Below are 16,358 nucleotides of genomic sequence, written 5' to 3'. Positions count from 1 at the left end.
CCAAGGAATCTCTTCTAGCAAATTATGAAACATCACATGATGAAGACATGACCTATGAGAACAACACAGACAACATGGACATTGACAATGACAGTTACATTGATGACAATGACAGATTCACTGACTGTCTCAGCAACTTCAGTGAGGAAGAAGATTTTTTCAGTGACACACATGACAACTTTGATGACTTGCCAGATGAACTGTGTCAGTGGGTTGTAGAGTCTGGCGTGACTCAAAATGCAGCCGATAGCCTGCTTAAAATTTTAAATAAACACATCCCAACACTTCCAAAATGTATAAGAACTTTGATGAAAACATCGCATTCACATATGGTGAAAACAATTGATGGTGGGGAGTATGTCCATTTTGGAATATTGGAACATCTGCTCCAAAACAGAGATGGACTGCTATCACAAACTGACATTATCAAAATGCAGGTGAACGTAGATGGACTGCCATTGTTCAAAAGCTCTCAGAAGCAGCTTTGGCCAATTTTAGGAAAATTTTCTTTTGAAAGGGATCCATTTGTTATAGGTGTCTTTTGCGGGAAAAGCAAACCACACAATCCTAACCAATATCTTCAAGACTTTGTCGAGGAGGTTTCCACCCTAGAACAAGGTTTCACTGTTGATGAGAGGATGTTTCATCTGTCCCTGGACTGCTTTATTTGCGATGCTCCAGCAGATTCAAGATTCAAGAGATTTATTTGTCACATACACAATTATATAGAGCATATATAACCAGCAGTGAAATGAAAGTCAGGTCCGCTCCATGGACAGTGCAATATTAAAGAAAAATATACATAGAAGTACAATATACACAGATAAAAAAAAAAAAATTCATAAATAAGCTATGAGAAAATGAATTAAGGTTAATGGTGTGCAAGAGGCAATGTGCATATGTGCATTATACTGTAGTCTTAAATCTTAAATATTAAGATACACAGGAATGTATAAGAGGTAAAAAGTGCAAAAGTGCAAACGGGTCGACATTGACAGTATGTCACATCGAGGTAGTGAATGATGAAGATCTACTGATAAAGTGGATATTAAGTAGAGACATCAAGATGTTAAGATGCTGGTTTTGTATTTAAGAGCCTGATGGCCTGGGGGAAGAAACTCCTCCTGAGTCTCTCAGTTTTTGCCATCAGACTACGGAAGCGCTTACCAGATGGCAGCAAAGTAAAAAGATGGTTACTGGGGTGGATAGAGTCTTTGATGATTTTAACTGCTCTGCTTTTGCAGCGTTTGAGGTAGATGTCCTGTAGAGAGGGGAGAGCAGACCCTGAGATGCGCTCAGCTAAGCACACAATTCTCTGAAGGGCTTTGCAGTCTTGATTAGAGCTGTTCCCATACCACACTGAGATACACTGAGTCAGTACACTTTCTATGGCCCCTGAATAGAAAGTTTTCAGGATTGCTGGTGAGACCCTGAATTTCCTCAGCTGTCGCAGATGGTATAGTCTTTGCCTGGCTTTATGTATCTGTGTTTGAATGTGGGTAGTCCAAGTCAGGTCCTCAGAGATGTTTACACCAAGGTACTTGAGGCTTCTCACCCTCTCCACAGGGGTCCCGCTGATCATAAGAGGAGTGTAGGGCTGCTGCTGTCTCTTCCTGAAGTCCACAATCAGTTCTTTAGTTTTGCTCACATTCAGAGAGAGACAGTTGTCTTGGCACCATGATGTTAATCTCTCTACCTCACCCAGGTATGCGGTCTCATTGTTGTTGTGAATGAGGCCCAGAACCACAGTATCATCAGCAAATTTGATAATAGATGTGGAGCTGTGGGATGACACGCAGTCATGTGTGTAGAGAGAGTAGAGCAGGGGACTCAGGACACAGCCCTGTGGGGCTCCTACATTCAGGGTGATGGAGTTGGATGAGTACTGGCCTACTTTCACCACTTGAGGTCTGCCGGTAAGGAAATCAAGAATCCAGATGCAAAGTGAAGAATTCAGGCCAAGGTCCATGAGTTTGGACGCTAGCTTAATGGGGACTATAGTATTGAAAGCTGAGCTATAGTCGATAAATAGCAGCCTTGCATAGTTCTTATTATTTCTGTCAATGTGTGTGAGAGAGGAGTGCAGAATGTGAGAGATGGCATCATCCGTGGATCTGTTGGGGCGATAAGCAAACTGGAGGGGGTCCAGAGTATCCGGGATGGAGGAGCAGATGACGTTTTTAACCAGTCTCTCAAATACCTTCATGACTATTGATGTAAGGGCCACTGGACGATAGTCATTCAGACAAGAGGGTTTATTGTTCTTAGGCACAGGGATAATGACAGATTTTTTGAAGGAGGTGGGAACCACCGATGTAGCAAGAGACTCGTTGACTCGTTGTAGCAAGAGCACGATCATTCGTAAAACAAACAAAGGGGCATGGAGGCTATAGTGGTTGTGATCGCTGCACACAGGAGGGATCCTATGTGAGACGAAAAATGACGTTTCCCGAAACACATGCCACCCAGAGAACAGATGAGTCATTTGCTGAACTGCGTGATGAAAATCATCACAGGGGTCACTCAATACTCAGCACATTACGTTTGGGAATGGTCACACAATTCGTGCTGGACTACATGCATGTTGTTTGTCTTGGTGTGACACGGAAGATGCTCAATTTTTGGACCAAAGGTGACCTAAAATACAGACAGAGCTCTCACAAGATCAAAACCATCTCAGAAAAACTTGTAGGAATATCAAAGTATATACCTTCTGAGTTTGCGCGAAAGCCAAGGTCACTCTCAGAATTGGATCGCTGGAAAGCTACAGAGTTTAGGCAGTTTCTCCTGTACACTGGTCCAGTAGTCCTGAAAGATGTTCTCCCAACTCCACTTTACAACAACTTCCTTTCACTGTCCATCGGCATTTATCTGATGCTTTCCCCAACCCTGTGTGCCCATTACTGCGATTATGCAGATAACCTGATTAGGTACTTCCTTGAACAGTTCAGGACCTTGTATGGGGTTGAGGAGATGGTCTACAATGTCCACTCTCTGTGTCATCTGGCAGATGATGTGAGAAGGTTTGGTCCCTTAGACTGTGTGTCTGCATTTTGTTTTGAAAACTTCCTGGGCCACCTTAAAAGAAAGGTCAGAAAGCCACAACACATTCTCCAGCAAATAGCTCGCGTTGTAGAGAGGCACTCTACACAAAACAAGTCTCCTTACCAGCCAGATAAACCCAAACTCAGTGGAAAGCACTCAAATGGACCAACAGTGCCAGATGGTGGTGCATCAAGGCTGCAGTACAAAAGGGTCACACTTGAAAATGCAACAATAAAATGTAGGATGGGAGACAACTGCGTGAGGATGATTGATGGACAACTTGGCTTGGTTGAGAACATCTTGTTTGATACCACCACAGATGAAACTTTCCTTCTGCTTAGAAGGTTTCTGGATCTGGCCCCACTGTACACAGAGCCAATTCATTCACCAGACATTGGCATCTTCACAGCTTGTGAGCTTGCTGCAGAGGTCCAACTGTACAAGCTCTATGATATTAAGGCAAAATATGTTTTGCTTCCACTTGGATTGGGATGGGCAGCAACCCCATTGCTGCATTTATATTAGAGCTTGTAGTCAACTTTAAGTGTCTCTCTGCCTGCTTGTTTTTATCCTTTTTTGTTGTTTGCGTTTGTGAATTTGTGCTACATGAAATCATTCAGTTCTACTGCACATTGGACCTCAAGTGATTCTGTCAAAAAAATTATACAAAAATATTCAATTCAAAGAGAAGAAATAATAATTGACAATTCCTAATTGACAATAATGTACACAGATTCTATATAATTGTACATAAATCACACAAGATGGCAAACTACGATGATTTAAAAAAAAAGTTAGTATTTAACATAAGTAATTCAGCTTTTTCACCTTTGTATTTGTAATACAATATTAACAATTCTAATTAATGCTGTATTATCTTTTCTTTAATGCATAAGATGAACTCACCATTTTTCCATGTTGTGGATTTCTTGGGACGCGGAGAGGTGGAAGTTGTAAGCAGTAGGTGGATGGCTGCTGAGGATGCTTGCTGTTGGCCTCCTTATTAATTTCCCAATTATATAAAAAGAGCTCAGCTGCAACATGAAAAACCAGGGGCTGACTGGGAAACATACAAAGTGCGCTCACTCTACAAAACAAGTAAGTAGTTTAGAAAATGTTGCATTTGAGGTGTATTCACTGATGCATAACATTAAAAAAAAAAAATTAGGATTTTTTTTTTTTTGCTTTAACCCCTGATTACAGTAAACAAATTTTCAGTCAACAGTGATTTGATTATGTTATGGTTGGCTAAAATCCATGCATAGTAAGAAATAAGTATTAATGCCCCCGATTTTTGCATACTGTCCGTAGCCAGTTCTAAAAGCAAATAGAGGTCTGCATTAATCAGTTTGTAAAAATATCACAAAACAAAATGCACACAAACATGTCCCTGTTCTTAATATACAATCATTGATGAACAAATTTGATTTTAATGAAGAAGAAAAAAAACTACATGAGAGTAGATTAGAACCCGCAACCTTTGACATGGTTTGCAAAGACGCTACCACCAGACCACTGGGGAATTCATATGTTTACAGCAGATCTATGTATTTATTCACTAATGTGAAGAATCTCAGGATTAATAATATATTTAATGCAAATGAATGCACATATTGTTTGCAAATAGTCCCAAAAGGATTATTTTCCAACTAGAATTAGACCCAGAATTTCGTTCACTGTTCTGTTTCTTTATGCTTTATAAAAAATAAAAATGGTTCCCCCCAATGTTCAAGACATGGTTACGGCCTGTGATTTTTATATATATATATATATATATATATATATATATATATATATATATATATATATATATATATATATATATATATATATATATATATATATTAGTTCAACATTATGAAATTGTAAGTGCACTGTCAATGCATGCTACTTTTCACCTACATTAATTAATAAAGTTTGTAAATACGCCTAAATCACCACAGATGCTGTGGATGGCTTTTGTTGATAGCTCTATTTACACGCATATCAGAACGACTGCAAATGTGCAATAAACGCTGTTCAATAGGCCAAACAATTAGTAAATTTTAATTAAGTGACTTGCATTTATTGTCCCGCGAAAATAGTTCCACATAACGCCACAGCAGAACACTTGCACGTGCGTTTCCGAACATTACAGTGAGGTATTGCGTTGCTGAAATTGGTGACGATGATTCAATGAGTCACTCATTAGACAGCGCCACCTTTTGGAGAATTTTTTTTTATAACGTCATATTTCTATAGCATAAACATTTTATGAAATTGTAAGAAATGATGTGCATTGTAAATGCATGCCACTTTTCAACTGCATTGATCAGTTTGTAAATATGCCTAACACTGCATGAAAAGTGGGATTTTCGACCCCATAAACGCCTGTATACTCCTGGAAATCTCCCTAATTTTCGGCAGTTTTCGACAATTTAGAGGCAGCGAACGTCGCGTTCGTCTGTGCCACAAATTGTCGTAAACGAACCATGACGTAGGTGGAGAGCCCCCCGCTGAGAGACCGCGCGGAGGTGCGACGCCTCTAATTAGCATATGAATAGCAGCGAAACCAGAGAGTCAACGGCCAGACTTGAATTTACTCACTCACTATTGGCTGAAGCCACTACATTTAAAAAAGAAAAATCCCTTGTGATTGGTTGGCAGATCACTGCAAACCAATCATTATTGGTCCCCCTGGCTCATTATAAATGTAAACCCCAATAATAATAATAAATATATAATTTATGTTGTAATAATTTGTTTCATATTAATGTTATTGTGCTATGAAGTATTCATACCATCAAGGAATATATGGGCAAATTATACGGACCGTGCCGTTTATTCAAACAAGGGGCTTCATTTATAAGCATACAGCTGTTCATTCAAAGAAAGGGCTTCATTTATAAAACACAGCGGTTTACTCAAAGAAAGAGCTTTATTGTTAAACACACAACTATGTACAGTGCAGCAGTAATGTCTCGTAATGTAATGTAAAGTTCGTCGAGCTCCAGGCTGCGAGAGCGCGGTGGCCGCACAATCCATCCAGACACCCCGTCAACAATGCCGTCTTCCTCATCAGACATGAGTTCAATGGTCGCGGACTTCCAAACGTCCACCTCATCCAGCACACTCTCGCTTCCAGCAACTGTAATACAATCCATAAAGACAATAAGCAACCTGAAAAATACTCACATTGACAAAAAACGGATCTAATATAATAAATCTTACCCTTTTTCTTCTTGATCGACTCCGAGCTAAACTTCGCAGTTTCAGGTTGTTTGTATCTGAAGCTCCGGCGTGTCGATTCATAATACGTCTTACAGGCAGCTGGAAAACAATTACATGAGACTGGTATTAATAAAAACAGTCAAGGTAAAATTAAACAAGGAATGAGAAACACATTAGAAGTTACTTACACACAATTTCGTCATGATCAGCGGTTAAATCTGGACTCGCGGAAATCGCTCCAAGCAGATAAGAGCTCACGGCTTCGTTATGAGGCGAGGATAGTCTGTGTAAACAAAATGTGCAGTTTTAAGCTCGGATCTATTAACGCATCCATTTCCTTATACAGCTGAATAAAAGCATATTCTTTAAATCGTAACGTTACATTACCCATGCTGTGGTTCATAGCGACTGCAGTTTGCCTCAGAGTTATGAAGACGAAGACAGCCTCCTGAAAATGAGTCCAAAAAGTTCGTCGCGTCCATGCAGAGATTGAGTTGAAGACGGTGTCCTGTCATTGTTGATCACGAAAAAGGAAAGCAGCAAAAAACATAAAAAAATAGTTTAAAGCTCGTCTTCTACGCGTCATGGCCATGACCTCGCACCCCATTGGACTAGGGCTTTGATATGGAACGCGCCCGGGGCCAAATCTCTTTATACGAAACGCGTGACTTATGATCGTTTCAACCTTCAACACGCCCTGTTTTCCGCTTCACGCACAGTTTTAACATGTTAAGAAGACACATTTGAACGTGTTTCTTAACGCGCACATTCTGTACATGTCGAAGTGTAATATTTTTTTTTTTAAAGCAGACTTACCTTTAGATGTAGCCTAGGCTACATACATATTAATATAAGATATTAATTAATTGCTTAACTGACTACTGTGCTAGAGTAAAGTAGCCTAATGTTACAATGTATATTAAGTAAATGCTTAATATTATACAATTATTATAATTTATCTATATGGGTTATTGTTTGTTTTTTAAAGTTAGGCTATATATAATTTCTAAAAGTATAGGCTAATTTACACAGCACATATTTATAACTGAAAACACACACCACTTTATTCACTTTCACATAATAATGTTTTTGTAATTTGGTGTTTAGTTTGTTGTATAGTTTGTTTATACTGTTCTGTCTCTGTTTTGTTTCCAGAAACATCTGATGAGTGCTATAATAAAATTACTTCATTATATTTAAAATATGCTTTGATATTCATTTTATTTATATTATTAATATTTTATTTACCCATAAACGTGTCTTTAGGAAGCCATAAGTTATAGAGACAAGAATAACTTTTGCCATTTAAATGCCACATTAATTTACTGAGGACCCATACAGCCAATGATCATGTGTGAAAACGCATACATAAATTGATCACTTAGAAATCAAAACTAAGGTTTGAGAAAGAAAGAATATGCATACAACAAAATATATTGTTTCATAGCAGCTTCAGTAACAAGTTCAAAACAAATTCTGCTGTAAACCGGCTCTAACAAGCCAATAAAGTGTCAATATTCAGCTCAAGTGACTTCAGTGTTGATTCAGTTCAGTTGATTTCAGTTCAACTGTAAATTCCTCAGTTGTGCATTGTGTAGTTAGATATATGCAAAAACAACATTTTTGGAAATAGTTAAAATAGTTTTGCACAAAGTGTTGCTTTTGCAAGAGATGTCTGATGTTTTGTGTGTAGAGTTACAAGAAATGGAGCCATATTTTCAGAAATTGTGTGTAAGCAATTAGATAAAACTGTAAATGAATCCAGTTTATTTTAGTTCAGGACTCATAGTCCAGGTGTTAGTAATCTGTGCTTAATCTTTGTTCCAGGCAACAATTTTTTAACTCACGATTAAATAGATTAAGGCCTACTCTTGGCATAATTTAAACCCTGTCCAGGAAACCACCTCTTGAAAATCTGCATTGATAATTCATAAAATGTGGTGTGAGCTCAATTTAAATGACAATTACAGAAAAACACAATCTGACTTAACTATAAACACACAAACTTGTACTTTTCACATTTATGATTAATAGCCATTTAAAAAATCATTCACAGTGCAGGGTGGAAAAATTAATGTTGGTATGTAAACTGTATGCTTTACTTGATTTATTTGTGTGCTTTGGTTCATTGTCTTGTTGCATCACATAACCTCTCTAAAGGTTGAAGACATGAACTGCTGTCCTGTATTTTTTTATTTTTTTTAAATAACATTGGTTATTGCTAATGACATACAGAGTAATTAATCTACACTGTGAGCCCGGACAAGTTGAATCTACTTAAAAAATTGGAGCAAACTGGTTGCCCTAAAAATTTAGTAATGTGTACTAAAACGAGTACATTTAACTTAAATTTAAGTTAACATTTTAACTTAAACTTTAAACTTGTTTTAGTCAAAAAAATTCAGAACCTAGATAAAACTCCCCCTGCTGCTACTCTGATTTGCATTTGTGTAGCTCACAGCATGTTCATTTACATGATAAAGCCTCCCCTAGAATTAAGGGGAGGGGGGGAAAACTGCCAAGCAAGGCCCACGTCAATTTCCGACAATTTACGGCAGTTTTCGGTGTTGCCTGCAAATTGCCGTGCACAGTCGTAAACCTGAAGTTTCACGGCAATCTACAGTGTCACATACTGACGAAAATCCCACTTTTCATGCAGTGTAAATCACCTCAGATGCTGTAGATGGCTTTTGTTGATGGCTAATTTTACAGATTGTTTTATTATTTGAACTGAATTTATTGATAAATGTAAAAACAAAAAATGAAAAGATGAGACAGATTTAATACGATTATGAAAAATGTGCCTTTGAAAAAAAAAATGATGCAATGTTTTAGGTCTAAAACAATATTTGTTTATACAACAATGATCTCTTACATTTTAAAAGATCAAAGAATTTGCTTTCTCATGTTATGTCCCTTTTAAAATGATTTTTTTTACTCTTATGTCATTCCAAACCCATAAGTTTATTCATCTTCTACATGAATAAAGTTATATATTTTTTTTCCCAAACTTTATTTAGATTTTTTCATATTAACAGAATACATTACACAATTCCAGATACCAATGTAATATCATCAATACGTAATTAACTCTGTCTCATTGGTGTTATAGAGACGTCCAAAGAGCAAACAGAGCTAGAAAAAGGTTGAATGTAAGTTAAGCAATTAAACAAAATTGTATATTTCCTATGACATTGGCAAATTGGGTCAAAACAACATTTCGTATGTGAGAATAAAACAGATAATAAACAAGAACAACAACAACATAAAAAAAAAAAAAAAAAAAAAAAAAATATATATATATATATATATATATATATATATATACATACATATATACATACATATAATACATTTATATATATATATATATATATATATATATATATATATATATACACACACATACGTACACACATATACATACACAAAAAAAATAATAATAATAATAAAAAAGAAAAAAAAAAGAAAAGAAAAAAAAAAGGGGTTGGTCATCCAAAAACATATTCCAATTAATATCACATGCTAAAGAGATATTAACAGGCGCTTAACCATTTCACTTTCCTACACAATCTTGGAAGGGGCCCCAAATTTTATAGAAATTATCAGAAGATCCCTTCATTGTATGTCTGATTTTTTCTAGTTTGATGAAAGTAAAGATATCATTGATCCATGAAGAATGAGTAGGAGGTGTAGGCGATTTCCAATTTATTAAAATTAGGCGTCTTGCCAGAAGAGTGACAAAGGCTACAAAATCAGTCTTATACTTGGGCATGTCAATTGAAAGAGAGAGCGTACCAAATAAAGCTGTGACAGGTAAAGGATTAACATAAATTCCAAGAACATCAGATAATGTTTTAAAGATCAGAGACCAATATTTATGTAGAGATGGACAAGACCAAAACATATGCGCAGTAGATGCTGGAGCTTGATGACAGCGATCACAGATGGGATCTACCTCAGAATATATTTTAGAAAGTCTAACTTTGGACCAGTGGGTGCGATGAAGGATTTTACACTGCATCAGACAATGTCTGGCACAGAAGGATGAGGAGTGCACACGACCTAAAATCTTTTCCCATAGTTCTTCTGAAATATTTTCTCCTATGTCCTCTTCCCACTGAGATTTAATAGATGCAAGTGAGCTTCCACGTAAGGAGCAGATTGCTTCATAAAAATGTGAAATCATACCCTTCAAAACATGGATTAATTTGAGGAAGGAGTCAATAGGAGTGACACTAGGGAGGCTGGGAAACTGAGGGTGTATATCCCGAACAACACTACGAACCTGCAAATATCTAAAAAAAATGTTGTTTGGGCAATGCATATTTTTCCTGTAATTGCTGGAAGGACGCAAATACATTATCTATATAAAGATCCGTAAATGTTATAATACCCAACGCCGACCACTGGGAGAAAGTCCTATCCATTAACGATGGAACGAAAACAAAATTTGCTGATATAGGTGCCGAAATAGAGGAGGTTTGTAAACCAAAGTGGCGTCTGAATTGCCTCCAGATTCTCAATGTCGTTTTAACAATAATATTTTTGATATAAGGGGAGGATGAGCATTTAATGGGAGCATGTACTAAGGCTGCTAGCGAAGTAGGCAAACATGAGGTAGCTTCCATGTTGAGCCATACAAACGAATCGTGAAAAAAATCTTGGTTTAACCAATATTGCATGACCCTAAGGTTTGTAGCCCAGTAATAAAACTGAAAGTTAGGTAGGGCCATTCCCCCAAGTTTTTTAGGTCTTTGAAGAAAAGCCTTACGAATTCTGGGGATCTTTTTATTCCAAATAAAACCCAGAATTAGGGAATCAATTTGATGAAAAAAATTTTGAGAAAGGAAAATGGGTATGCACTGAAAATAATAAGAGAATTTTGGAAGGATATTCATTTTAACCGAGTTGATTCTTCCAGCTAAGGACAGGGGAAGCAGTGACCAGCGCTCAAAATCTTTCACCATCTGGAGAAGCAAATTAGCAAAGTTATATTTAAAAAGGTCTTTAAATGTATCTGTGATGCAAACTCCAAGATAGGTAAATCTATGTTGGGAGATCTTAAATGGAAATTTATGTAAAGGGTATTTCCTAGCTGCCAAGTTCAGTGGGAAAATCTCACTCTTGCTAAGATTTAATTTGTAACCAGAAATTGAACCAAAGGTCTTTAAGACACCAAGTACCGTAGGTATTGACCTATCCAAATCTGAAATATAGAGAAGAAGGTCATCCGCATACAAAGACACCTTTTGTTCTGTACCTAATCTATTTATGCCCATTATAGAAGACTCAGATCGCAGTGCAATAGAGAGGGGCTCAATAGCAATGGCAAAGAGAAGCGGACTCAGAGGGCATCCCTGGCGCGTGGACCGGTGGAGAGGGAAAAATCCTGAACGAGTATTATTGGTTCTGACAGAAGCTTCTGGGCCAGAATACAGTAACTTCACCCAAGAAATAAATTTGTGACCAAAACCAAATTTTCCTAAAGTATAAAAAAGATACTTCCACTCCACCCGGTCAAATGCTTTCTCTGCATCTAATGAAATTACAGCCTCTGGGACAACAGAAGTAGAGGGATTGTATACAATATTAAACAGTCTCCTAATATTAAAAAAAGAATGTCTATTTTTAATAAACCCAGTCTGATCCGGAGATATGATGGATGGTAAAATGGACTCTAAACGAACTGCCAACAATTTTGATAAAAGTTTAAAGTCGACATTAAGAAGACTGATTGGGCGGTAAGAAGTGCAATGTAAGGGATCTTTATTCTTCTTTAATATCAAAGAGATAAAAGCCTGATTGAGTGTTTGAGGGAGCTTTAGTGAATCAAATGATTCAACATACATGTCGATCATCATGGGTGCCAATTTGTTTAAAAATGTTTTATAAAACTCTGTCGGATACCCATCTGGCCCTGGGCATTTTCCATTTTGCATAGAAGTAACAGCTCGAGTGAGTTCTTCTATAGTTATAGGTTCTTCCAAATGAGCAGCAAAGTCAATAGTGGGTATATTTAGTTTGCTAAAAAAAGCATCAAAAGCAAGGGGGTTATCAGTCTGTTCAGATGTATATAGAGAAATAAAATGTTCTTTAAAATGATCATTAATTAGCTGAGGATCTGTTGTTAACCCTGATGAGGTTTGAATCTGAGGGATGAGATGAGAGGATGAATCCTGTCTTAATTGATGGGCCAGCAGTTTACTTGCCTTATCACCCTCTTCATAGTACTTGTATCTGGATCTAAGCATTAAATTCTCTGCATAGCATGATGAAAGAACGTCAAATTCTGCCTGTAAAGTAAGACGTTCCCTGTATGTATCTGGGGATGCAGAAACTGCATAGATACGATCTATATGGGCAATTTTCTGAACAATCTCTGATAATTTACGTTTCCTCATTTTTTCTTTATATGCAGTGTATGAGATGATTTCCCCTCTTAAGTATGCCTTCATAGTTTCCCAAAGGAGAGATGCTGAAACATCTGAAGACTTGTTTGTTAATATAAACATATCTATCTGATTAGACACAAATTCCACAAAATGCTCATCTGACAGCAAACGGGTATTTAAACGCCACGGTGGCCGTGTACCATCAAGTTCCTTAATACAAATCTTCATACTAACTGGGGCATGATCTGAAATGACAATAGCATTATATGAGCATAGCTCAACTGAAGAAATTAACCTGTTATCTATCAAAAAAAAGTCAATCCGAGTAAAAGTGTGATGAACCTGAGAAAAGAAAGAGTATTCTTTCCCAGACGGGTTAAAAAAGCGCCAAGGATCCGAGACCTTAAACTCCTCCATAAAAGATTGAATCACCTTTGCAGACTTTGATGGTGTATTATGCCTAACAGAGGAACGGTCAAGTTTGGGATTAATCCAGCAATTAAAATCACCTCCCAAAATAAGATGTTGGGAGGAGGTATCCGGCAGTACAGAAAATAAATGTCTGAAAAAATTCTCGTTATCCCAGTTAGGTGCGTAGACATTGGCGAGAATAACTGGGAAATTACTGATTTTACCTGTGACAATGACAAATCTCCCATTGGGATCTGCTATGACATCAGAGCACACAAAAGGAACTGACCTGTGTATAAGAATTGCAGCGCCCCTAGCTTTACCCTGAAATTTGGAGTGGAATACCTGCCCAACCCATCTTCTCCTTAGCAATAGATGGTCATGAACCTTAAGATGTGTTTCTTGAAGATAGACAATGTGGGTTCCTAACTGCTGGAGGTGATGTATTAGCTTGCTGCGCTTAACAGGATTGTTCACTCCATTACAGTTCCAACTTACAAATGTGAAATTCCTCCCACTTAGATACTGCGTCATTTGAGATTGTGTCATACACGATATGGATCAAATTTTGAATGTGGAATAATTATTTTCTGTGAAATTAACAAAAAATGGAGCAGAGACCAACCAAAAAAAAAAAAAAAAAAAAAAAAACACCTACAAGAACAGCAACAGAACCCCTTTTCTCCCACCCACCCTCCCTGGCAGAAGCATCTCCCCAAACGAGACACATGCACTTTACCTTTTAACACTCAGACAGCTACAATTAACTCTATGCAGCCTGGGAGAAGGTGCATTGATAATAATAATAATAAAATCAAAGAAATAAAATTAGCACAAAGCAATATAGACAGAGGATTAAACTTCCTCCATAACACCAATAACATGTGGACCTGTTAAACTACCACAATTATACTAAAAGAAATAACAATCGAAGGCAAGTTATCGAGCCGAATGACACTATTTAGTCATGTTCTGTCAATGCACCTTGAGCAAATGTTTAAAGCCAATCTAACTACATGATATTTACCTCAGGTACTTGCAGATAAGACAGTTTTTTTTTATAAAGTCCGATGCGGCGGCCGGGTCCTCAAACTTGTGTACAGCACCATTGGATAGAGTGATCCGCAACACAGCGGGAAACAGAAGGCCAAACTTAACCCCGGGGCATGAGTGAAGGAGACGTTTTGAGTCTTTGAAAGCAGCTCGTTTCTTCACAACAGCCGTTGTGTAATCCGCAAAGACAGATATCTTATTCCCATCGTGAATCAGAGGAGATAACTGCGCGGCGCGTCGTAGGATCTCATCACGGGCTTGAAAGTAGTGAACTCTAATGATAAGGGGACGGGGGGGCTCCCCCTTCCTTGGCCTCTCGCGCAGTGTGCGATGTGCTCTGTCTAGTAGAGGTTTCTCCTGGAGATGCAGCAAGCTCTGCAAAAGCTGAGAGACAAAGTCAGTTGGATGCGAACCCTCAACTCCCTCAGGTAATCCAACGAGGCGAATATTGTTCCTTCTGGATCTTCCCTCCAGATCTTCACATTTGGCATCCAGTTGTACCACCTGTTTTTGGAGCGTGGAAATCGCGGATTGCATTTCAGTTATGCGATCACTGTGATCAGATGCTGAACGTTCCAATTCTCTGACAGTGTAAGCATTAGCGTCCACTTTCTGCTGCAAAGGGCCTAACCAGTCCTTAACTTCTTGTCTGACCGTGTTAATCTCTGACCGTAAATCCGAAGATAATGAGTCAATTTTCTTGCAAATATAATTTTTGACCGACTCCAACATGCCCTGAATGAGAGTTATGTTTGCAGATGAACTATCGGTAGGGTTGATGTTTGCTGAGGCCCCTTCAGCATCCTCTGGCGAGTGTGCAGTTTTGCCCCGGCCGCTCTTACCCGCATCGGTTTTCGCTCGAGATGACGACATACTCGTGACTTACAGTCAAAATAAGTGATCTTTCGAATGTTAGTAAACTAGTTTAACAACTTGTAAAAGAAATTATACAAAACTGTGCAAATAAATGCTTAAATGAAGCACTTTCTCTCAGAGCCGCGGGGAAACACGTCTTACATACTTGCCAGAAACAGCGCCCCCCGAATAAAGTTATATTTAACTCTTCCCTGATATTTTTGTCAATCCATTGAAAGTCTATATAAACAGCATTTTAAAGAAAGAAGTACATTAAAACATGAAAAGTAAACCATATGAATTAGAATGTAAACCAGGGCTTCCAAAGTCACACATTCATTTCATATTGCTCACATTGATCTGCATGCATAGAGCAAAACAAAATATGTTTGATTCAAATTGAAATGTGAAAGCTTGATTTGCATGAATTAGAAAGGTTAATAATCAGTGTTTATGTCAATAAAACTAAAATGATGCTAGATTTAAATCTGTTGTTTATATAAAGCATTTGTGTATATTATTTAGAAGTCAATGAATCCACAGACAGCTGTTTACTGTAATGCATCAATCACAGATGTGTTGTTTGAACCTTGTGACCATTTGTTGAAAGTCTAACAAACTTAGGTAAAAGCTTTTAATATTTAGTTTCACCATGTGTATCTAACGGTACCTTAAGAAGTTTTAATTTTTAGAAATATGCTGACATATGTTCAGTTCACATTTCACCCTCATTAAACTGTGTGTATATTTATTATGAGATTATGAGAAAGCAAGACAGAAGGCTAAAAAGGCAGAGACATCCTCCTGTCTCAACTCAGAAAATGACAGCATGCTGGGAAAATTTAATCGGAAAAGGAAGTGAGTGTCATTTTTTTCCCACAATAATTATAAAACTTACACAGGAGGAGTAAGTTCACATAGGAATGTAGAGTGGGAAATTTCAGATTTTAACATCAGATTTCTCTCAAAATTTGAGAGAGTACATCATGAATCCATCTTCCAAACCATGTTTTGTCTTAGTCTTAATCACTACGGTATGCCTAAGTGTTTATATTCTGATTTTAGAGCGAGTGCAGTACCTGCATGACTGAGACGTAGAGAGAAGTAGCTACAATGTTTTTCCAAGTTTTGTTTATTAACTGCTAGAGCACTAAAAGTTACATAGTGCACTAGGGCTGCACGATTAATCGAAAAAAAATCACGATCTCGATTCAAACCTAAATGCGATCTCATTTCTTAATGTTGGCGATTCACTTCCATGTATTTCCCTCAGATCATGCTGCGTTCACGCGTTATTGGTCACACCAGAGCTTGTCACACTCACACTATAACAAAACACTAACCAATCAATCATAAATCTCCACTTCTCTCCTCTCCCTCATTGGCCAC

Source organism: Gobio gobio (assembly GCF_949357685.1).
Source record: "Gobio gobio genome assembly, chromosome: 1".
NCBI lineage: Eukaryota > Metazoa > Chordata > Actinopteri > Cypriniformes > Gobionidae > Gobio > Gobio gobio.
This window is presented reverse-complemented; position numbering follows the sequence as displayed.